Source organism: Bos indicus, chromosome 14, assembly GCF_029378745.1.
Source record: "Bos indicus isolate NIAB-ARS_2022 breed Sahiwal x Tharparkar chromosome 14, NIAB-ARS_B.indTharparkar_mat_pri_1.0, whole genome shotgun sequence".
NCBI classification, from domain to species: Eukaryota; Metazoa; Chordata; class Mammalia; order Artiodactyla; family Bovidae; genus Bos; species Bos indicus.
Window position 1 is genome coordinate 13,873,248 of NC_091773.1, and position 22,234 is coordinate 13,895,481.

Sequence of the window (22,234 nt, forward strand, 5' to 3'; positions counted from 1 at the left end):
TGTGGTCCTGACCACCTGGCAGTTACTGTGTATATTACTTACATACGTGTGCATATGTAAGTGTGTATGTGTGCTGTGCTTAGTTGCTCAGTCATGTCTGACTCTGCAACCCCTTGTACTGTAGCCTGCCAGGCTCATCTGTCCATGGGATTCTCCAGGCCAGAATACTGGAGTGGGTTGCCATGCCTTCCTCCAGGGGGTCTCCCCAACCCAGGGATTGAACTCAGGTCTCCCAGGTTGCAGGTGGATTCTTCACCATCTGAGGCACCAGAGAGTGAGTATATGTGTATGTACATATCTATGTTTATGTGTCTGTGGTTTAAAAAGTGTTGTTTCTAGAATTTACCATAACTACTGCTGTGTGTGTACCCCCAGAAGTCATAGGTTGAAATCTTAACTGCATATCGTATATATTTATAAAATGCATGTATTATAGTGAAGGGCAGGGAATCCAGTGTGCTACAGTCCATGGGGTCACAATGAGTCCAACAGGACTTAGTGACTGGCCAACAACAATGCATATGTATGTGTGAGTGTATGTGTCTATGCATGTATATGTTTATATATCTGTGGTTAAAACCCACTCCAGTATTCTTGCTTGGAGAAGTCCATGGACAGAGGACCCTGGCAGGCTATAGTCCATGGGGTCACAAAGAGGGGGACACGACTGAGAGACTAACATTTTACTTTTCATTGTTTAGCTTTAGATGAAAAAGGAGAGTTTCTATCTTTGGCATGTGACTAATGACTATGTTTATGCTTCTAAGAAAGGATTAATTTTTCAGTTCACAGGAAAATAAGAGTGGGGAAGAGGAAGATTCATGGAGGAGCGATATAAGAGTGAAACGAGAGATGGAGTTTAAAAGTGTGCCTGTGTGTTAATATATTTGAGTTTGATAATAAGGATAGTGAAGAATAGAAAGAGAAAAGCTGTGAGTGCTTGAGTCCCCTTAATGGGAAGAATAGAGGTCTGCGGAAAACATAGGCATCATGTTACTCTCTGATGACCATGCAGTGGCACTGTTGACAGGAGACAGCTTCCTGCTGTCACTTCCAAATTATGGTGTGTGCATTCTAGGGAAGTGCAAGACTGTCCCTTAAGATGCCTGAAGAAAACATTTTGTTGTTGTTGTTTAGTCGCTAAGTCGTGTCTGACTCTTTGGCAACCCCATGGAGTGTAGCCTGCCAAGCTCCTCTGTCCATGGAATTTCCCAGTGCTATTTCCTTCTCCTGGGGATCTTGCCTGCCCAGGGATCGAACTAGCATTTCCTCCATCAGCAGGTGGATACTGTACACTGAGTCACCAGATATTAGAACTCCAAATTCTATTAAGATTTTATCTTGAGAAAATACAAATACACTAAACTTTGCTAGTAGTGAATATATGATTGATACTGGCTCCGGCAGTGGCACCCCACTCCAGTACTCTTGCTTGGAAAATCCCATGGACGGAGGAGCCTGTTAGGCTGCAGTCCATGGGGTCGCTAAGAGTTGCATACGACTGAGCGACTTCACTTTCACTTTTCACTTTTCACTTTCCTGCATTGGAGAAGGAAATGGCAACCCACTCCAGTGTTCTTGCCTGGAGAATCCCAGGGACGGGGGAGCCTGGTGGGCTGCTGTCTCTGGGGTCGCACAGAGTCGGACAGGACTGAAGTGACTTAGCATAGCACTGGCTCCGTCACTCATCACTTAAGTAGAGGATTCTGCATCACGTGGTCTGCAAGAGGAGTGGGAGCTCTGTAACTCAGAGTTGGTGGCAGCTACCTCATTCTGAGCTTACAGTGACGTATTGTAGTTTGCATGTTCTTGGTGAAATGGATTTATACACTATATTACTGATTATGATAATTTAACACTCTTAAAATGTATAAGTGACTTAAAATGTTTCCTGCAAAGAAACTGCTGGTCAAGATGGTCCTAATAATTCAAGTCAATAATAACAACAATGGAAAAATGGAAAAACAGCATGCCCCATCCTGGTTTGAACTTTTTCTCAGATATATTGTGAGCTAAAAACAGTGGCTATTGGTGATATGTTATCTAGCAGCTTTTGGTTTTTTTTTTTAGAAAATATACCCACTTAGTCAATCTTTTTGAAATGAAAGTGATATTTTTGGTAATAAATGAGGAAATAATGGCCTTTGAAGAAAACTCATGGTTTGGAGAAAGAATTTTGAAAGTGCATGTTTAAAGATATTTTCATCACTATGTGATTTTTGTTCCTGAGATTAAGCCTGATGTATTTTACCTGTACAACTCTTATATGTCAATATCAAAAGTGCTTTAAAAGTGAATTTTCTAATTTGTTAACAAACTATCCAAATGAAGCCTTTAGGTGGGTTTTAAGATCATCTGTAAAAATATAACTATTACATACCTTCCTTTAATTTGTTAAACAAAGAGATTAACATTACAGAAGATGGAAATGTATTGATCAAGCATAAGACTTGTATATGAATACGCTTTTCCACAAGCACCTGTGTTGCTTTGTGAAGAATATTTTTCAACTAGGCAACGATTAAAATGAAAAACCAAAATAAGTTTAGAACCAGGCCATCAAATCACTGTATCACAAAATGTCATATCCAGGCTTTCGAAAGCAGTGGTACATGTTCAGTCATACTTCCTAACTAAAATCAGGCTTCCCTGGTAGCTCAGCTGGTCAAGAACCTGCCTGCAATGCAGGAGACCCCGGTTCAATTCCTTGGTCAGGATCATCCCCTGGAGAAGGGATAGGCTACCCACTCCAGTAGCTTCCCTTGTGGCTCAGACTGTAAAGAGTCTGCCTGCAGTGTGGGAGACCTGGGTTCAACTCCTGGGTTGGGAAGATCCCGGGAGAAAGGCATGGCGGCCACTGCAGTATTCTTTAGAACCAGGCTATCAAATAGCTATATGACGAAATGTTATATCCAGACGTAAAAAGCAGTGGTACTTGTTCAATCATACTTCGTTGCTAAAATTAGTGATATTAGTAGTACTTTAGGGTAAGGCAGGAAAGTTTATATCATTAATCAGTACATTAAAATAAAATTTATTTAACTCATTTCTTATTTTATTTAAAGTTTATTTTTGTATATTTTCTTATACACAATCATATTAGGTGTTTTATGCATTTTATTTTTTATGCATTTTATTTATGTACCAGGTACTGTTGTAAATGCTTTACTTCTATTAATTACTTTAATTACTCTCACAACACCTAATGTAAATACTGTTGTCTCTATTTAAAAAATGAGGAAGCTGAGGCACAGATAAGATAAGAAGCTGCCAGGAGCAATTAGCTAATATGTGGCAGATTGAAGATATATTAGTATAATAATGCATGTATTTAACTTATACATAAACTGTTACAGTTTAAAATCAACAAACAGACCGATAGACATACAGGATTGCACTTGAGAGACTATTTGTCTGATGCTAATAGGCATAGTGATGAGTTAACGGTGCGCTCACAGGAAATTCAATCCAACATTCAGTATAGTATATTAGCATTTATAAAACACATGGTGGTCTTAATTAATTCCCATAATAAGCGTCCAAGGGAGTTGTGTTGAACTCAAGAGCACAAGCATATAAAATAACGTTTAATGGAGTCTGATGGACCTGGGTATGAAGTTGAGCATTACCACTCAGCCATATCTGTGACTGAAGGTATTTCCTATCTTCTTTGGATTTCATTTTGTTAATTTTCAAAGTAGGCAAGCCAATATATATCCTTGTGGGTTACTGTAGGACTAAATGACACATTATAATTTAACATAGGGTCGTGGTCAAGAACGTAGATTGAGGAACTAGACTGCTGGGTTTGAATTCTAGCTCTGCCCATTATTCCTGGCCACTTTCTTTAAGTTGTATGTTTTCTCTCTACCTTAATTTCCTCTCCTGGAAAAATGGGCTAATAATCCTGCCTACCTTACAGAAATATATGTGGACTCATTCCTGCAGTGTTTAAGATCTAGCACATAAGAAAAACTCAACAAATGATGGCCATTATTAGTAAATAGAAAGTGCTTAAAATAGTGGGCACTCAATAAATAACAACTGCTTGTTGTGGTTGTATGCACTGAGCACATTGAGTTGGGTTCAGTTCAGTCGCTCAGTCGTGTCCGACTCTTCTGCAACCCCATGAACTGCAGCACGCCCGGCCTCCTGGTCCATCACCAACTCCCAGAGCCTACCCAAACTCATGTCCATTGAGTCGGTGATGCCATCCAACCACCTCATCCTCTGTTGTCCACTTCTCCTTCTGCCCTCAACGTTTCCCAGCATCAGGGTCTTTTCAAATGAGTCAGCTCTTTGCTCCAGGTGGCCAAAGTATTGGAGTTTCAGCTTCAACATCAGTCCTTCCAATGAATACCCAGGACTGATCTCCTTTAGGATGCACTGGTTAGATCTCCTTGATGTCCAAGGGTCTCTGAAGAGTCTTCTCCAACAGCACAGTTCAAATGCATCAATTCTTTGGCACTCAGCTTTCTTTAAGTCCAACTCTCACATCCATACATGACTACTGGAAAAGCCATAGCCTTGACTAGACGGACCTTTGTTGGCAAAGTGATGTCTCTGCTTTTTAATATGCTGCCTAGGATGGTCATAACTTTCCTTCCAAGGAGTAAGCGTCTTTTAATTTCATGGCTGCAGTCACCATCTGCAGTGATTTTGGAGCCCCCCCAAAATAAAGGCAGCCACTGTTTCTACTGTTTCCCCATCTATTTGCCATGAAGTGATGGGACTGGATGCTATGACCTTAGTTTTCTGAGTGTTAAACTTTTAAGCCAGCTTTTTCACTGTCCTCTTTCACTTTCATCAAGAGATCCTTTAGTTCTTCTTCACTTTCTGCCATAAGGGTGGTGTCATCTGCATATCTGAGGTTATTGATATTTCTCCCGGCAATCTTGACTGCAGCATATGCTTCTTCCAGCCCAATGTTTCTCATGATGTACTCTGCATAGAAGTTAAATAAGCAGGGTGACAATATACAGTCTTGATGTACTCCTTTTCCTATTTGGAACCAGTCTGTTGTTTCATGTCCACTTCTAACTGTTGCTTCCTGACCTGCATACTGGTTTCTGAAGAGACAGGTCAGTTGGTCTGATATTCCCATCTCTTTCAGAATTCTCCACAGTTTATTGTGATCCACACAGTCAAAGGCTTTGGAATAGTGAAGAGAGCAGCTGCTACTGCTGCTGCTAAGTCGCTTCAGTCGTGTCCGACTCTGTGCGACCCCATATACGGCAGCCCACCAGGCTCCCCTGTCCCTGGGATTCTCCAGGCAAGAACACTGGAGTGGGTTGCCATTTCCTTCTCCAGAGCATGAAAGTGAAAAGTGAAAGTGAAGTCGCTCAGTCGTGTCCGACTCCTAGCGACCCCATGGACTGCAGCCTACCAGGCTCCTCTGTCCATGGGATTCTCCAGGCAAGAGTACTGGAGTGGGGTGCCATTGCCTTCTCTGGAATAAAGCAGAAACAGATGTTTTTCTGGAACTCTCTTGTTTTGGGGATGATCCAGTGGATGTTGGCAATTTGATCTCTGGTTCCTCTGCCCTTTCTAAAACCAGCTTGAACATCTGGAAGTTCACGTATTGCTGAAGCCTGGCTTGGAGAATTTTGAGCATTACTTTACTAGTGTGTGAGATGAGTGCAATTGTGCGGTAGTTTGAGCATTCTTTGGCCTTGCCTTTCTTTGGGATTGGAATGAAGACTGAGCACATTAGTCATGATCATACAGTTAAGAAGCATCCTGGTATCTTATTTCTGGGTTTCCATGCATGGAAAATTGCCTTCTGAAGGATGTAAGCAAAAATGTGCTCCACACTTAGTCTTGAGCACGTAAGAAAGGCAGCATTGGGGTCTGAATAGGATTTGGAGAGGTAGAAAACATGAAGAGGTAATGATGTAAAAGCCAAGAGATAGGAAAAGCAAAAGCAAGTTTGCGGAAGAATGAATATAGTGTTTTGGCCGAAGCAGAGCTGCCTTAAAAGATTAATAGTGTTGGGGATTTACATGGTGGTCCAGTGGTTAAGACTCTGAGCTTCCAATGCAAAGGGCATGTGTTCCATCCCTGGTCAGGGAACTGAGATCCCACATGCTGTGTGTCCTTGCCAAAAACCAAAAACATACACACAAACAACAATAATTAGAAAGATTAACAGGGATGTATTTGGGTAGAATTAGAACAGGAAAAAATTCAAGAAGTGAGGAGGCAAAAGAGAATTTTGTTGTGCTTATCTAGGCATGAGTGGTAAGGGTCAGAACAAAAGGAACCTTGGAGGGAAGGAAAAAGGGAGTGCAGATGAAAGATAGCCTTCAAAAGAGAAATCAGCAGGGCTTGGACACAGTAAATGACAGGTGAGCAAATGGAAGAAGACAGAATAACACCAGGATTTTCACTTAAGTTGGTGTGGCATGTACGATGGCATTACGAAGAGCGAAAGTAATAGTTAGAAGGGCAGTGATAGGTTTGACTTTTTATGTTGAATATGAATTAATAGAGAAACATTTTAAGTAAAATGTCCAGGGGCATTTAGAAAATTTAGATTGCTCTGGTCCACAGATGGAATTGGAAGTCATCTGCATGGAGGACAGAACTGAAGGAGGTCTTTATTATCTCGAGATTTATAGTGGAAAGATCATTTAAATAACTTTGTACAGAACAACAATACATACCTGTAAATAGTGGAAAAACTTAAAAGGGAAAAAGTAATTACAGTTATTTGTATCTTGTATTAAAAAAAATTCTAATTCCAACTGTCCACTTATTTCTAGAATGAGCAAAGAATTAGTTTCTTATTGTCACTGTTTTATATACCCAGTGAATCTGAGCACTAGTCTCTAGGAATCTGCACTCTGTCTTACTTTCTAAAAAAATTGTGTAAATGTACATTTATTTTCTAAACTTTTTGTCATCACAAAGTTTTTTTTTTAAAAAATGATTGGTATATTGATTTGAGTTTTGTCTGGTCTTTTATGCACAAATTTCACACATAGTTAAAAAGTCAGTCTTGATTCTGTGACATGTAGTGGAAGTTTAAAGATTCTTTTAGCAAGCAATCTGAATGCAAGATTCTTTGATATTTTTATTATTGTTTCCCTTGAACCATCTTTTTGATATATTTTTTTTAAATTGTGGTAAAAGACACATAATATAAACTGCATTAATACCATCTACAACATTTTCAAGAGTGCAGTTCAGTAGTGTTAAGTATATTCACGTTGTTTGCAACCAGTCTTCAGAAATCTTAGTCGTGCAAAACTGAAATGCCATCACCATTAAACAACAATTCTCTATGTCTCCTTTCCCCTAGCTCCTAAAAACCACCTTGTAACATTTTCTTTTCTTTCTTTCTTATTTATTTTTTTTAATGTTTAACCATACTGCAGGCCTGTGGGATCATAGTTCCCTGATCAGGGGTTGAACCCATGCTCCCTGCAGTGGAAGGGCAGAGTCTTAACCATTGGACTGCTAGGGAAGTTCCCATTATATTATATTCTTGGTGTCTCTGAGTTTGAGTACCTAGATACTTGCTGTAAATGTAATCAAACACATATTTGTCTTTTTGTTACCGGATTGCTGCTGCTAAGTCGCTTCAGTCGTGTCCAACTCTGTGCAACACCGTAGACAGCAGCACACCAGGCTCCCCTGTCCCTGGGATTCTCCAGGCAAGAATACTGGAGTGGGTTGCCATTTCCTTTTCCAATGCGTGACAGTGAAAAGTGAAAGTGAAGTTGCTCAGTTGTGTCTGACTCTTAGCGACCCCTTGGACTGTAGCCAACCAGGCTCCTCCATCCCTGGGATTTTCCAGGCAAGAGTACTGGGCTCTTGTTGCCAAAACAACGTCAAGCTCTCCGACTTCGGCCTAACAACCAGTGGCACCCAGGAAAGCAGCTAGACACTTTCTGCGGGAGCCCCACGTTGGTGGCCCCAGAATTCTTCCTAGGGATGCCTTAGGCAGGCCCAGCCGTGGATGTGTGCAGCCTCGACGGCGTCCTGTACACCATGGTAACTAGACGCCTCCTCTTTGGGGGACAAGATTTCTGGGAGCTCCAGCAGCGTGTGCTTAGAGGGCAGTAACATGTGCCCAAATACATATCCAATCGGATAACAGACTTACTATGAAGAATGCAAATGCTCAACTTACCAACAAGGTACTTTAGATGATGTTTGCCAGCATTCATGTGTGAACAAGGGCCAGGAGGAGCCACTCCCGCCAGCCTGTGAAGAGCAGTCCCACCCAGGTTACCTCCTGGGCCTCAGACCTCTGCCACCGTCATGCGGCCTGTGGCCTCCAGGTGGTAGACAGGTCTCCCCAGTGGACAAATGCCATTACTAGAAAGTGTGAGATGATCCTGGGCTGGTGGAGGGACCAGATCCAGGGCTTCGACGTACTCAGTGGTAGTGACAGCGTGCACGTGAATGAACCCTGCATGGGGGCCCGCACCATCGTTGTGAGGCCAGCTGTTTCCTCCGACCTCAGCAGCGAAGAACATACACCTCCCACCAAGCCCTGAGATGCCCATGCTTAAACCCGACTGAATTTGGGAGACCATCCAGCAGCAGGAGAACCAGGAGTCAGGGAGAAGGCCAGAGAGCCTGCCACACCCCAACCCTGCCCGGAAGCAAGGACCGTTACCCGCAGCCCAGCCCCCTCCACTCACAACACCCACGATGCCAGCAGCGCCCTAGCCACAGATCACGCCAGTGACCGCCACGACACGTGCGGGACCAGGCTCACCTGCGGCACCTGCAGCAGGCGTGACAGCAGCCACACCCGTGACACCAGCATAACTCGTGACACGAGAGACGCCCGTGACACGATCAGCACCTGCGGCAGCTGCGATACCACGGGTACCAGCCTCATCTGTGATGCCTACACCAGCCGTGACACAAGCCACACCTGGTACACCAGCCCTCCCATGAAGCCCTAAGCACCCAGGACGCCACTGGGGAATGCAGTATTGATGACACCCTTGACACCCACGATATCTGCATCACCAGGGACACCAGCCTCACACGTGACCCCAGAGGCACCCATGGCCCCCGTGGTGACCACGCCATCCATGATACTTCTGTCACTAACACCCGTGACACCAGGGGCACCCGCAACACTGAGGGCACTCACGGCACCTGTGACTCCTGCAACACCAATGGCACCCATGACTCCGGCAATAAAGTTGCAGGAGAAACACACTGCCTCCCGCATGTGCCTGGTGCGGCAAGCTCCACTTTTTGGACACCCTGAGAATATGTCCCCAGTCACTCCCCGTGGCCTCACCCAGAAAAAGAAAGGAGTGCCTGGGAGAATCTGGAGGTGTCTGTCTGAGTATATTTGCTTGGACTGCCCAGCAAGAGGGCTAATAATAAAGTGGTACCAGAAACAGCCAATGGATGACCTGCCAAGCTCCCCAGGACCTGGTCATGTTTCCCCCTGGATGATGGGATTCAAATCCAGCAGCCCCACCACCTAAAGCAAAGCCTCCAATCCAAAATCCTGGCCAGCTCAGACGATGCTCTAGAGTGGTCTGGGCTTCCAGAAGAGGCACCACCCTGGCCCGACTGCCCCTCCTTCCCTGCTGGGTGAAACTTCAGAGACTGGACTGTGCCCTGGGGCATGTCCCGCATCCCTCAAGCTTCTGTCTATCATGTTGGTGGGGAGGGGACAGTTATTGCCAACACCTTGGATCTTCTCTTGGTTCACTCCTGAGTTGGTATAGTTAATAGTTTATTAGCATAGTTAGACTTATCACGGTTAGTATAGTTGTGAGGAATAGAATACTTGTATAGCACTGTTAGCATACTCAGTATTGTTAGTACAGTTAGCATTCTTGGTGACGACTTAGTGGTACTTCGTATAGTTACTGGTATAGTTGGTACAGTTAGGTAATTAGTATAGCTTAGTGGTAGTTAGTATAGTTAGGGATTCAGGACCTCATGTCCATGTCTGTTAAAAAGGTGGCTCGTATTGAAATGTATGCGTTCCTTCACACAGTCGTTGAAGGCCACGTTGTCAATGAGAAGTTGGCCCGCTGTGTTCTGACCACAGGAGTGGTAGCCATCAAGGCCATTACTAAGACAAATCAGAGCTTCGCCAGCATCCAGGAACTGTTTTGAGAGGTTAACAGCATGAGAATCTTAAACCACCCGAATGTTGTCAACCTCCTGGAAGTGATTGACACTGAGGAGACTGTGTTTATAGTAATTGAGTTCCTCCGTGGGGCAGACTTGTTCACCTTCAAGGACGCCTAAGACAGAGGCGGAGGCCCAAGGCCAGTTCCGCCAGCTGGACTCGGCTCTGCAGAACTGCTAGCAGCGCGGTGTGGTGCCCGAGGACTTGAAGCTGGGCAACCTCCGCCTTGATGGGAAGAACAACGTCAAGGTCTCCGACTTTGGCTTAACAAGCAGTGGCACCCAGGAAAGCAGCTAGACTCCTTCTGCGGGAGCCCCGCGTTCATGGCCCCAGAATGCTTCCTATGGATGCCTTAGGCAGGCCCAGCCGTGGATGTGTGAAGCCTCGACGGCGTCCTGTACACCATGGTAACTAGACGCCTCCTCTTTGGGGGACAAGATTTCTGGGAGCTCCAGCAGCGTGTGCTTAGAGGGCAGTAGCATGTGCCCAAATACATATCCAATCAGATAATAGACTTACTCTGAAGAATGCAAACGCTCAACCTACCAACAGAGGTACTTTAGATGATGTTTGCCAGCGTCCATGTGTGAACATGGGCCAGGAGGAGCCACTGCCGCCAGCCTGTGAAGAGCACGCCCACCCAGGTTACCTCCTGGGCATCAGGCCTCTGCCTCCGTCGTGCGGCCTGTGGCCTCCAGGTGGTAGACAGGTCTCCCCAGTGGACAAATGCCATTATTAGAAAGTATGAGATGATCCTGGGCTGGTGGAGGGACCAGATCCAGGGCTTCGACGTACTCAGTGGTATTGATAGCGTGCACGTGAATGATCCCTGCATGGTGGCCCGCGCCATCGTTGTGAGGCCAGCTGTTTCGTCCGACCTCAGCAGCGAAGAACATACACCTCCCGGCAAGCCCTGACATGCCCATGCTTAAACCCGACTGAATTTGGGAGACCATCCAGCAGCAGGAGAACCAGGAGTCAGGGAGAAGGCCAGAGAGCCTGCCACACCCCAACCCTGCCCGGAGGCAAGGACCGTTACCCGCAGCCCAGCCCCCTCCACTCACAACACCCACGATGCCAGCAGCGCCCTAGCCACAGATCATGCCAGTGACCGCCACGACACGTGCGGGACCAGGCTCACCTGCGGCAGGCGTGACAGCAGCCACACCCGTGACACCAGCGTTACCCGTGGCACCAGAGACGCCTGTGACACCATCAGCACCTGCGACAGCTGCGATACCACAGGTACCAGCCTCATCTGTGATGCCTGCACCAGCCGTGACACAAGCCACACCTGGTACACCAGCCCACCTATGAAGTCCTAAGCACCCATGAGGCCACTGGGGAATGCAATATTGATGACAACCTTGGCACCCACGATACCTGCATCACCAGTGACACCTGCCTCGCACATGACCCCAGAGGCACCCGTGACCCCAGAGGCACCCATGGCCCCCTTGGTGACCGCGCCATCCATGATACTTCTGCCACTATCACCCGTGACACCAGGGGCACCCGCGACACTGAGGGCACTCACGGCACCTGTGACTCCTGAAACACCAATGGCACCCATGACACCGACGGTAAAGTTGCAGAAGAAACCCACTGCCTTCCGCATGTGCCTTGCGCAGCAAGCTCCACTTTTTGGGCACCCCGAGAATATGTCCCCAGTCACTCCCCGTGGCCTCACCCAGAAAAAGAAGGGAGTGCCTGGGAGAATCTGGAGATGTCTGTCTGAGTATATTTGTTTGGGCTGCGCAGCAAGAGGGCTAATAATAAAGTGGTACCAGAAACAGCCAATGGATGACCTGCCAAGCTCCCCAGGACCTGATCATGTTCCCAGCTGGATGATGGGATTCAAATCCATCACCCCCACCGCCTAAAGCAAAGCCTCCAATCCAAAATCCTGGCCAGCTCAGACGATGCTCTAGAGTGGTCTGGGCTTCCAGAAGAGGCACCACCCTGGCCCGACTGCCCCTCCTTCCCTGCTGGGTGAAACTTCAGAGACTGGACTGTGCCCTGGGGCATGTCCCGCATCCCTCAAGCTTCTGTCTATCATGTTGGTGGGGAGGGGACAGTTATTGCCAACACCTTGGATCTTCTCTTGGTTCACTCCTGAGTTGGTATAGTTAATAGTTTATTAGCATAGTTAGACTTATCACGGTTAGTATAGTTGTGAGGAATAGAATACTTGTATAGCACTGTTAGCATACTCAGTATTGTTAGTACAGTTAGCATTCTTGGTGACGACTTAGTGGTACTTCGTATAGTTACTGGTATAGTTGGTACAGTTAGGTAATTAGTATAGCTTAGTGGTAGTTAGTATAGTTAGGGATTCAGGACCTCATGTCCATGTCTGTTAAAAAGGTGGCTCGTATTGAAATGTATGCGTTCCTTCACACAGTCGTTGAAGGCCACGTTGTCAATGAGAAGTTGGCCCGCTGTGTTCTGACCACAGGAGTGGTAGCCATCAAGGCCATTACTAAGACAAATCAGAGCTTCGCCAGCATCCAGGAACTGTTTTGAGAGGTTAACAGCATGAGAATCTTAAACCACCCGAATGTTGTCAACCTCCTGGAAGTGATTGACACTGAGGAGACTGTGTTTATAGTAATTGAGTTCCTCCGCGGGGCAGACTTGTTCACCCTCAAGGACGCCAAAGACACAGGCGGAGGCCCAAGGCCAGTTCCGCCAGCTGGACTCGGCTCTGCAGAACTGCTAGCAGCGCGGTGTGGTGCCCGAGGACTTGAAGCTGGGCAACCTCCGCCTTGATGCGAAGAACAACGTCAAGCTCTCCCCGACTTTGGCCTAACAACCAGTGGCACCCAGGAAAGCAGCTAGACACTTTCTGCGGGAGCCCCGCGTTCATGGCCCCAGAAGGATTCCTAGGGATGCCTTAGGCAGGCCCAGCCGTGGACGTGTGAAGCCTCGACGGCCTCCTGTACACCATGGTAACTAGACGCCTCCTCTTTGGGGGACAAGATTTCTGGGAGCTCCAGCAGCGTGTGCTTAGAGGGCAGTAGCATGTGCCCAAATACATATCCAATCAGATAATAGACTTACTCTGAAGAATGCAAACGCTCAACCTACCAACAGAGGTACTTTAGATGATGTTTGCCAGCATCCATGTGTGAACATGGGCCAGGAAGAGCCACTGCCGCCAGCCTGTGAAGAGCACTCCCTCCCAGGTTACCTCCTGGGCATCGGGCCTCTGCCTCCGTCGTGCGGCCTGTGGCCTCCAGGTGGTAGACAGGTCTCCCCAGTGGACAAATGCCATTATTAGAAAGTGTGAGATGATCCTGGGCTGGTGGAGGGACCAGATCCAGGGCTTCGACGTACTCAGTGGTAGTGACAGCGTGCACGTGAATGAACCCTGCATGGTGGCCTGCGCCATCGTTGTGAGGCCAGCTGTTTCCTCCGACCTCAGCAGCGAAGAACATATACCTCCCGCCAAGCCCTGAGATGCCCATGCTTAAACCCGACTGAATTTGGGAGACCATCCAGCAGCAGGAGAACCAGGAGTCAGGGAGAAGGCCAGAGAGCCTGCCACACCCCAACCCTGCCCGGAAGCAAGGACCGTTACCCGCAGCCCAGCCCCCTCCACTCACAACACCCACGATGCCAGCAGCGCCCTAGCCACAGATCACGCCAGTGACCGCCACGACACGTGCGGGACCAGGCTCACCTGCGGCACCTGCAGCAGGCGTGACAGCAGCCACACCCGTGACACCAGCGTAACTCGTGACACGAGAGACGCCCGTGACACGATCAGCACCTGCGGCAGCTGCGATACCACGGGTACCAGCCTCATCTGTGATGCCAGCACCAGCCGTGACACAAGCCACACCTGGTACACCAGCCTTCCCATGAAGCCCTAAGCACCCAGGACGCCACTGGGGAATGCAATATTGATGACACCCTTGACACCCACGATATCTGCATCACCAGGGACACCAGCCTCGCACGTGACCCCAGAGGCACCCATGACCCCAGAGGCACCCATGGCCCCCGTGGTGACCACGCCATCCATGATACTTCTGTCACTAACACCCGTGACACCAGGGGGCACCCGCAACACTGAGGGCACTCACGGCACCTGTGACTCCTGCAACACCAATGGCACCCATGACTCCGGCAATAAAGTTGCAGGAGAAACACACTGCCTCCCGCATGTGCCTGGTGCGGCAAGCTCCACTTTTTGGACACCCTGAGAATATGTCCCCAGTCACTCCCCGTGGCCTCACCCAGAAAAAGAAGGGAGTGCCTGGGAGAATCTGGAGGTGTCTGTCTGAGTATATTTGCTTGGACTGCCCAGCAAGAGGGCTAATAATAAAGTGGTACCAGAAACAGCCAATGGATGACCTGCCAAGCTCCCCAGGACCTGATCATGTTCCCAGCTGGATGATGGGATTCAAATCCATCACCCCCACCGCCTAAAGCAAAGCCTTCTATCCAAAATCCTGGCCAGCTCAGACGATGCTCTAGTGTGGTCTGGGCATCCAGAAGAGGCACCACCCTGGCCCGACTGCCCCTCCTTCCCTGCTGGGTGAAACTTCAGAGACTGGACTGTGCCCTGGGGCATGTCCCGCATCCCTCAAGCTTCTGTCTATCATGCTGGTGGGGAGGGGACAGTTATTGCCAACACCTTGGATCTTCTCTTGGTTCACTCCTAAGTTGGTATAGTTAATAGTTTATTAGCATAGTTAGACTTATCACGATTAGTATAGTTGTGAGGAATAGAATACTTGTATAGCACTGTTAGCATACTCAGTATTGTTAGTACAGTTAGCATTCTTGGTGACGGCTTAGTGGTACTTCGTATAGTTACTGGTATAGTTGGTACAGTTAGGTAATTAGTATAACTTAGGGGTGGTTAGTATAGTTAGGGATGCAGGACCTCATGGCCTTCTCTGCTAAAAAGGTGGCTCATATGGAAATGTATGCGTTCCTTCACACAGTCGTTGAAGGCCACGTTGTCAATGTGAAGTTGGCTTGGCGTGTTCTGACCACAGGAGTGGTAGCCATCAAGGCCATTACCAAGACAAATCAGAGCTTTGCCAGCATCCAGGAACTGTTTTGAGAGGTTAACAGCATGAGAATCTTAAACCACCCGAATGTTGTCAACCTCCTGGAAGTGATTGACACTGAGGAGACTGTGTTTATAGTAATTGAGTTCCTCCGTGGGGCAGACTTGTTCACCCCCAAGGACGCCAAAGACAGAGAAGGAGGCCCAAGGCCAGTTCTGTCAGCTGGACTCGGCCCTGCAGAACTGCTAGCATCCCAGTGTGGTTCCCAGGGACTTGAAGCTGGGCAGCCTCCTCCTTGATGCCAACAACAACGTCAAGCTCTCCGACTTTGGCTTAACAACCAGTGGCACCCAGGAAAGCAGCTAGACTCCTTCTGCAGGAGCCCCGCTTTAATGGGCTCCAGAATGCTTCCTATGGATGCCTTAGGCAGGCCCAGCCATGGACGTGTGAAGCCTTGACGGCCTCCTGTACACCATGGTAACTAGACGCCTCCTCTTTGGGGGACAAGATTTCTGGGAGCTCCAGCAGCGTGTGCTTAGAGGGCAGTAACATGTGCCCAAATACATATCCAATCAGATAATAGACTTACTCTGAAGAATGCAAACGCTCAACCTACCAACAGAGGTACTTTAGATGGTGTTTGCCAGCGTCCATGTGTGAACATGGGCCAGGAGGAGCCACTGCCGCCAGCCTGTGAAGAGCACGCCCACCCAGGTTACCTCCTGGGCATCAGGCCTCTGCCTCCATCGTGCGGCCTGTGGCCTCCAGGTGGTAGACAGGTCTCCCCAGTGGACAAATGCCATTACTAGAAAGTGTGAGATGATCCTGGGCTGGTGGAGGGACCAGATCCAGGGCTTCGGCGTACTCAGTGGTATTGATAGCGTGCACGTGAATGATCCCTGCATGGTGGCCCGCGCCATCGGTGTGAGGCCAGCTTTTTCCTCCGACCTCAGCAGCGAAGAACATACACCTCCCGCCAAGCCCTGAGATGCCCATGCTTAAACCCGACTGAATTTGGGAGACCATCCAGCAGCAGGAGAACCAGGAGTCAGGGAGAAGGCCAGAGAGCCTGCCACACCCCAACCCTGCCCGGAGGCAAGGACCTTTACCCGCAGCCCAGCCCCCTCCACTCACAACACCCATGATGCCAGCAGCGCCCTAGCCACAGATCATGCCACTGACCGCCAGGACACGTGCGGGACCAGGCTCACCTGCGGCAGGCGTGACAGCAGCCACACCCATGACACCAGCGTTACCCGTGGCACCAGAGACGCCTGTGACACCATCAGCACCTGCGACAGCTGCGATACCACAGGTACCAGCCTCATCTGTGATGCCTGCACCAGCCGTGACACAAGCCACACCTGGTACACTAGCCCACCTATGAAGCCCTAAGCACCCAGGAGGCCACTGGGGAATGCAATATTGATGACACCCGTGACACCCACGATACCTGCATCACCAGTGACACCTGCCTCGCACATGACCCCAGAGGCACCCGTGACCCCAGAGGCACCCGTGGCCCCCTTGGTAACCGCACCATCCATGATACTTCTGCCACTATCACCCGTGACACCAGGGTCCCTGCGACACTGAGGGCACTCACGGCACCTGTGACTCCTGCAACACCAATGGCACCCATGACACCGACGGCAAAGTTGCAGAAGAAATCCACTGCCTTCCGCATGTGCCTTGCGCGGCAAGCTCCACTCTTTTTGGGCAACCCGAGAATATGTCCCCAGTCACTCCCCGTGGCATCACCCAGAAAAAGAAGCGAGTGCCTGGGAGAATCTGGAGATGTCTGTCTGAGTATATTTGTTTGGGCTGCGCAGCAAGAGGGCTATTTATAAAGTGCTACCAGAAACAGCCAATGGATGACCTGCCAAGCTCCCCAGGACCTGATCATGTTCCCAGCTGGATGATGGGATTCAAATCCATCACCCCCACCGCCTAAAGCAAGCCTCCTATCCAAAATCCTGGCCAGCTCAGACGATGCTCTAGTGTGGTCTGGGCATCCAGAAGAGGCACCACCCTGGCCCGACTGCCCCTCCTTCCCTGCTGGGTGAAACTTCAGAGACTGGACTGTGCCCTGGGGCATGTCCCGCATCCCTCAAGCTTCTGTCTATCATGTTGGTGGGGAGGGGACAGGTGTTGCCAACACCTTGGATCTTCTCTTGGTTCACTCCTAAGTTGGTATAGTTAATAGTTTATTAGCATAGTTAGACTTATCACGATTAGTATAGTTGTGAGGAATAGAATACTTGTATAGCACTGTTAGCATACTCAATATTGTTAGAACAGTTAGCATTCTTGGTAAGGTCTTAGTGGTACTTCGTATAGTTACTGGTATAGGTGGTACAGTTAGGTAATTAGTATAGCTTAGTGGTAGTTAGTATAGTTAAGGATGCAGGACCTCATGGCCATCTCCGCTAGGAAGGTTGCTCATATTGAGAATCATGAGATCCTTCACACAACTGGTGAAGGCCAATTCGCCAAAGTGAAGTTGGCCGGGCATTTCAGACCAAGGAGGTGGTAGCCATATCAAGGTCATTCAAAAGAGAAATGAGAGCTCCTCCAGTCTCAAGGAAGAAAATCAAGAGTTTATTAACCTAAAAACCGTAAACCACCCGAATATTGTGAAACTACTAGAAGTGTTTTATACTGAGGAGGCTCTATTTATAGTAATGGAGTACGTCAGTGGAGGAGACTTGTTCACCTACTTGGAGGCCAAAGGCCGCTTGACGGAGGGGTAGCCCGAAGCCCGTTCCACCAGCGGGTCTCGGCTCTGCAGCACTGCCACCAGCGGGGCGTGGTGCACCGGGATTTGAAGCTGGGCAACCTTCTCCTCGGCGCCAACAACAATGCCAAGATCTCCGACCTCGGCCTTAGCAACCAGTGGCACCCACAAAAGAAGCTAGACACTTTCTGTGGCAGCCCCACGTTCATGGCCCCAGAAGTCTTCCTGGGGAGGCCTTATACAGGCCTAGAGGAGGATGTGTGGAGCCTCGGTGGCATCCTGTACACCATAGTAACTGGATCCCTCCCCTTCGGGGGACAAGATTTCTGGGACCTGTGGCAGCGTGTGCTTAGGGGTCACTACCATGCGCCCAAATATCTATCTAACAAGATAATAGACTTACTAGACGAATGCTAACACTCAACCCACCAACAGAGGTACTTTAGAAGATGTTTGGCAGCATCCATGGGTGAACCTGGGCCAGGAGGAGCCACTCCCGCCAGCCTGTGAAGAGCACCCTGGGATGACAGTGGAGACAATACTGGGCTGGTGCAGGGACCAACTCCAGGGCTTAGACATAAGCAGCGGCAGTGACATGAATGAACCCAAGGTGAGGGCCCGCACCATCACTGTGAGGCCGGCCGTTTCCTCCGACCTCAGCAGCCAAGAACATAAGCCTACCCCCAGCCCTGAGATGTCCATGCTTATTCCTGCCTGGCTTTGGGAGATCATTCAGCAGCAGGAGAACCAGGAGTCAACGGAGAAGACCAGAGAGCCTGCCACTTCCCTACCCTGCCCGGAAGCGAGGACCATCAACCCCAGCCCAGCCCCCTCTACTTGCAACACACGCGATGCCAGCAGCCCCTGAGCCACCGATCATGCCGGTGAACACCACGACACGTGCAGGACCAGGCTCACCTGCGACCCCTGCAGCAGGCGTGACAGCAGCCACACCCGTGATACCATCGTTACCCGTGGCACCAGAGACGCCCGTGACACCATCAGCACCTGCGACAGCTGCAATACCAGAGGTACCAGCCTCACCTGTGACGCCTGCAGCACCTGTGACACCAGCCACACCTGTGATCCCAGCCTCACCTATGACGCCCTGAGCACCCAGGACACCACTGGGGCCTGCAACATAGATGACACCCATGGCAACTGAGATACCCGTGACACCAGTGTCACCAGTGACACCTGCCCCACCCGTGACACCAGACGCACCCGTGACACCAGTGTCACCCGTAGCACCTGCGTCGCTCACAGCACTCACAAACCCATGGCACACAGGACAACCACATCACCTGTGACACCTGCAACACCAATGGCACCCATGACATCAGCGGTAAAGTCCCTGAAGGAAGCCACTGCCGCCCGGAGGTGCCTGATGTGGGAAGCTCCACCCTTGTTGGGCAGCCCGAGAATATGTCCCCAGTCACTCCCTCTGGCCTCACCCAGAAAAAGAAGAGCGTGGCTGGGAGAATCTGGAGATGTCTCTCTAAATGTATTTGCTGTGGGCTGCCCAGCATGAGGACTAATAATAAAGTGATACCTGACAAAGAAAATGGATGACCTGCAAAGCTCCCTGGGACCTGGTCATGTTCCCACCTGGATGACGGGATTCAAATCCAGCACCTCTACCGCCTTCAGGAAAGCCTCCTATCCAAAACCCTGGCCAGCTCAGAGGATGCTCTGGAGTGATCTGGGCGACCAGAAGAGGCACCACCCTGGCCTGGCTGCCCCTCCTCCCCTGCTGGGTGAAACTTCAGAGACTGGACTGTGCCCTGGGGCATGTCCCCCACCCCCCATACTTCTGTCTTTCATGTTGCTGGGGAGGGGATAATGCTTGTCATCTCCTTGGTTCTTCATAGTCTTAATAAACTTTATGCTCCAGAAAGATACATCACACTCTGTATTGCCTTCTCTCTGGTTACAGAAGTGTGTTGTCATGTAGTACTTGGCCTTAAGACCTAAGAATTAGCACAATCATTCCCAAGAGCAACAACTGCTGCACTCCAGGGCAGACATGCAGAAAGAGTGTATTATCCCCCTGCACTGACATTACCTAATATTTTCAGAAGGGTCAAAAGGAACTTTTGATCCCTACAGCCAGTGTTAAAGGGACAGGGACGTCTGGGATAGGCTAATAAGTCCTGTGAACCAACCGGTGTGTGGTGTGGTCAGGTCCCCATGCAGATGAGGTCTTGAATGTCCCACAGGAGTTGGGTTCTCTCCTTCTCCCATGGGGAAGGGCCCTGATGTGTGAGATGTTTAAAAATTTTTTGATGTGGATCATTTTTAAAGTCTACTGAACTTGTTACCATATTGCTTCTGTTTTATATCTGGTTTTTCCGCCTGGAACCATGTGGAATCTTTGCTCCCCAACCAAGCATTGAACCTGCAACCAGCTGCACAGGAAGGTGAAGTCTTAACTACTGGACCACCAGGGAAGTCCCTCTTTTATCTTAATTTTTTTCCTGTGTGGGTTTGAACACAAGGACTGGCTGGCTATCAAAAATACTAGATTTGTCAGCGTTCCCTGGTTCAAGGAGCCACTGAACACAGGGGTGACTGGAACAGGGTCTTCTTCCCAGAGGCCTGGCTCTGGGGGCACACCCTCTCAGAGGCATCAGCTGCACCGTTCCGTGGGCTCTTGTATGCTTACCTGTCACTTGCTGACTGCGCATTTCTTCACTACCAAGATGCAGAGCACTCTGGCCACTCGCCCGCGAGCCATCTCCTGGGGTAATCACAAAATGGTCTACAAGATTCTAAGTCAATCAGGCTCTTTCTGCTTTTCTTCTCAGCTCTTAGCTCTTTGTTTTGTGTATCAACAGTGTCATTGACTTTTTTCTTTTTTTTTCTTTTTTCTTCTCTTCACCTGGATTCTCTAGCAAATGGGAGCCTAGGAACTGGCCCAGTATGCAAGGATCCTTCCCCTTTCTTCTCATTTCTTCATTACTGTTTCTCAGTTCTGTATCAGGGAAAAAAAAAAAAACAAAAAAAACCATGGGCCAAGTTAGTGAAAACAGATCTCTCACTGCAGAGGGGGAGGGACATCGACACACCAAACTACAATTATGTTAATTGGGTGGGAAAGAGAGGAAGACTTGAATGGATTCCTCCTCTACTATAACACAAATGTAATCAGAGAGCAACGAACTCTGGATACATGGTACATCCTAAAGGCAGTCAGGAAGGAATAAAGCAGTCTGAGGTGAGGAGATGGGCTGGGCTGCTGGTCATCCCACATCTGAGATGACATTCTCAGCTGGCTTTTAGGTGAACCCTTCTATCTCAAATGAGGGACTTTAAGATTCGTTCACAAGATAACCACTTTCAGTCATCGATTACTCTGATATACATCATTCATATGCACAGAGTTAAATGTGTTCATTTTGGATATTTCCTGAAATCCAACTCACTAATTCACAAAGCCTTGGGAGTATCTCCCTACAAGATGCTTATTAATTACAAAGTTGAACTTTAAATCTACATTGGAGAAACCTCACAGACACCACCTTAAACACATGGTCAAAGTCTACCTCACTAGTAATAAAATGTGTCAACCTCGTAAACCCTTTTGGAGCTTCCCTGGTAGCTCAGCCATAAAGAATCTTCCTGCCAATGCAGGAGACATGGGTCTGAGTGTTCAATCCCTGGGTCAGGAAGGTCCCCTGGAGAAGGAAATGGCAACACACTCCAGTGTTCTTGCCTAGAAAATCCCATGGACAGAGGAGCCTGGCGGGCTACAGTCCATGGGGTTGCAAAGGAGTTGGACACAACTGAGCAACTAAACAACAACCTCATGCACCTCTGGATGCGACGCACCGGGAAGGGGATACTATCGTGACTGTGCAGAGACCTTCCCAACCATCTCGTCCACACCAGCGTAGTGAGCATAGTACCACGTCTCCTGTGTGCTGTCCTCCTGTGCACTTCCCCACTCTTACTCCAAAGTCACAGCAATGATGCCTGTGCATGTGGATGCTGAAATATCTTAAGTTTAGTTGACATTACCAACAACAATCATCAGACAATGGAACTGTGTTGATGCAAAACAAGCCCTCATTCTACTTGGGGAAAAATTCAATTAACAACTGAATCATGTAGAGCCACCCGGTGGTGATGGAGATTTAGTGGCATACTGCAGTTGAAAACTGCCTGTAGGGGCCATGGGGCTATTTCCCCTTTATTCTTGCTTTGCCAGCCCCCAGCAACCATGCTGGTTGCCACTCATCACAAATCAAATGAAACAAAAATCACCAGGGGTTAAAAAGCCTACACTGGATTATAGCCATGCCATTTAGAACATAACATTTTACTGGTAATTGCATTCTGTTGAAT

At 48.7% G+C, this 22,234-nt stretch overlaps 3 long non-coding RNA genes across 11 annotated transcripts in view; 1 reads left to right on the forward strand and 2 right to left on the reverse strand.

The window, feature by feature from the left end:
* The window catches only part of LOC139186875 (uncharacterized), a 436,582-nt gene that overhangs the window by 149,532 nt on the left and 264,816 nt on the right, over positions 1-22,234 (reverse strand). The window lies entirely within an intron of this gene.
* The window catches only part of LOC139186877 (uncharacterized), a 116,034-nt gene that overhangs the window by 8,493 nt on the left and 85,307 nt on the right, over positions 1-22,234 (forward strand). Inside the window, exon 2 of one of the 2 annotated variants that reach the window (XR_011570551.1) lies at positions 125-19,788. The exons of the other annotated variant lie outside the window; for it this stretch is intronic. This is a non-coding gene — a long non-coding RNA (uncharacterized lncRNA). Of the gene's footprint in view, positions 1-124; positions 19,789-22,234 lie in introns of those variants that run through there. 2 annotated transcript variants of the gene reach the window in all.
* Positions 8,201-22,234, reverse strand: part of LOC139186879 (uncharacterized) — a 32,785-nt gene continuing 18,751 nt past the window's right edge. The window contains exon 2 of the long non-coding RNA XR_011570553.1: positions 8,201-20,861. This is a non-coding gene — a long non-coding RNA (uncharacterized lncRNA). The remainder of the gene's footprint in view (positions 20,862-22,234) is intronic.